Raw genomic sequence first — 2401 nt, 5'->3', positions numbered from 1 at the left:
TGAAGGCTGACAGAGTCTCCCTCTCTGATCCTGTCAATGCTCCAACCCCATGAAAGCATGGTCTTCAGAGACTCTCTGATGGGCCAGCAGTACGTCTCTTTATCCTGCAAAGTCACAGTTTACTTTCAGATGTACTGCAAAAACCGAACAAAGCATGAACTCAGACACACCAACAGATGATCTTCTGCAGGATCATTTGAGCACATGTCTGTTTCCACATCAGCTGATACATTTCCATTCATTCAATTAGTAAATCTCATTTGAAGCTCATTACAACTGTGAGACTTTATATACACAACTGGACATTTTCTTGGCACACTTAGTTAATGAGTGTAGATACAAATGTAGTGTCATGATGGAAGCATCTAGAGGATCAGTGACAGAACTAGAATCCATTAAAACTCCATTGTAATGTGTATTTCAATGAGCACTGCAAAATGAAGTGTCACGGGGTGGAAAGGGACAAGTTACCTAGGGTTTTTATTGTGCATGTTTTGCTGTGTTTTACTTTTTTAATATTTTAATATTGTACAGTGTTTTATTTTTATGGGTTTTATTGCATGTTTTTATGGTATTCATTGGTGACTTGTCCTGGAAAGACTCCGCCCTCCCCAATTATGAACCTGACACACCTGCGAGGTCCCGGAGGCCAATAAGAGGGCCTGCCAGACCACTGAGAACAGGCTTGAGGGGAGGCTTGAGAGACAGGAGCAGGCATGGTGAAATAGGAGTGGCAGGTGATGGCCGCAAGCGGCGGCGCCGGAGTTGGCGTTGGTGAGAGTGCTCAGAGATGCAGGGAGCTGGTAAAGTTTTGGCGTGCAGGACTTGGGAGAGCAAGATGACGCCAGCGAGCAGAAAAGCGGAGGGAGCTGTTCTGTTGCTGGCATAAACTGGAGGCTAGACCACGCTACGGTGGGGAATTGGTGGCAGCGGGGCAGCGCCCTAACTCCTTCGGCGAGACGGGCTGGTGCCGATTGGCGTGCTACAGGAAAACGGCGGGCAGATATAGCAGATATACCGATGGTATCCATTTCAAAATCCTACATCACCTCGGTGTGAAGTTCTCTCATTCACAAGAATTTCAGAAAACTCACTTTGACCTTGAGGTCACTGAGATTTGATCTCCTCTGACATTTTTAGTAAATGCACCTGTAGTATCAATTTCAGAAAACTGAACCATGAGGTCAGGGTCAGTGAGATTCAAACTCCTCTCACATCTTTACCTGTGCTATCAATTTGAAGCTCCTACATTTTTGAGTTACTGCATTCACAAACGTAGGTGCTCACGCTCAGCCACCAGGGTGACGACAACACCCCATCAGCCTTTTACTGCTAAAGAGGAAAAACTGACTTTTTCAGTTTTCAGGTATGAGTTTGGTGTAGCAGCCAGGAGAGCTACCTGTGATTCAATACAGATGCATACCATGCCGTTTGTCATCATTAATAAGCTATCACTGACCCAAATGTAGCACTCACACAAACTATACAAATCTTTTGTAAAATATAGAAACTTCCACAGAAAGATGTCTGCATGCAGACTACCTTTTCAGACAGGCTTTTGTATGGTTTCAGGAGTGGATGGTTCTTGCTGATTTCACACATCTGGTCTCCATATGACCAGCCATTGGAAAACTACAAAATATAATTTCACATTTACAGATCAGATTTCACAGCAACCAAAAGCAGTTCTATTTTGCTACATTTCGTGATGATAACAAGAAACACTAAGACATTTTTAAAAAGCACACAAACATTTTCCCCTCAATGTTATTCAATGTTTACAAGAAATGTTTCTTTCTCTAAAAAAGTATCAGCAGAATAAGCTGGTATATTGACATTTATGTCAATCATTGGCTTAAAATAGAGTATACCGTAAAGTTTGCCAAACAGCATACATGTGTAACAGAATGTTTTATATATTACAGCTGTGGGGTGTGTTCTTCTATGTGTAATCATTGGGTGCATTTGTTATCAGTGACTGTGAAAGACTGTTGATGTACCACACTGTTTTTGTCGTCATGGTGAGGGGAAAAACAGTATGATCAGGAAATACAACACAGAACAAGAATAAAATCATACATACCTTTTCTATACACCACTTCTCATGGATGTGCTCTGCATATCTGGTTATAAAACAATCCAGTTTCTCTGGAACAGTCACACTGTCAAAGCGAGACAAAACAAACCACTCCATTAGAAGCAGAAACACAGAGATGAGAAAATAGAAATCTGCATCTGGATTTGTGTCAGTGTCCAGTGCCAGGAAATGACTGAAGGCACTTCAGTGGAGCATTATGGAGTCCTGCATCAAAAACTGAAATATAAATAAATATACAGTTATGCTCATAACTTTATTTATCATTTCAAATGTGTTAATCGCCAGACTGTACACTTAGGAATT

General features: G+C 41.6%; 1 long non-coding RNA gene across 1 annotated transcript; it reads right to left on the bottom strand.

The window, feature by feature from the left end:
• Nucleotides 1-7: 7 nt before the first annotated feature.
• On the bottom strand, nt 8-2194 carry LOC134633357 (uncharacterized). The gene is made up of 3 exons (XR_010094721.1): nt 2084-2194; nt 1543-1632; nt 8-104 (listed from the first exon to the last, which is right to left on the bottom strand). It is a non-coding gene; the product is annotated as an uncharacterized LOC134633357 (long non-coding RNA).
• Nucleotides 2195-2401: the final 207 nt, after the last annotated feature.

This window comes from Pelmatolapia mariae, linkage group LG8 (genome assembly GCF_036321145.2).
Source record: "Pelmatolapia mariae isolate MD_Pm_ZW linkage group LG8, Pm_UMD_F_2, whole genome shotgun sequence".
Classification (NCBI taxonomy): domain Eukaryota; kingdom Metazoa; phylum Chordata; class Actinopteri; order Cichliformes; family Cichlidae; genus Pelmatolapia; species Pelmatolapia mariae.
This window is presented reverse-complemented; position numbering and strand designations above follow the sequence as displayed.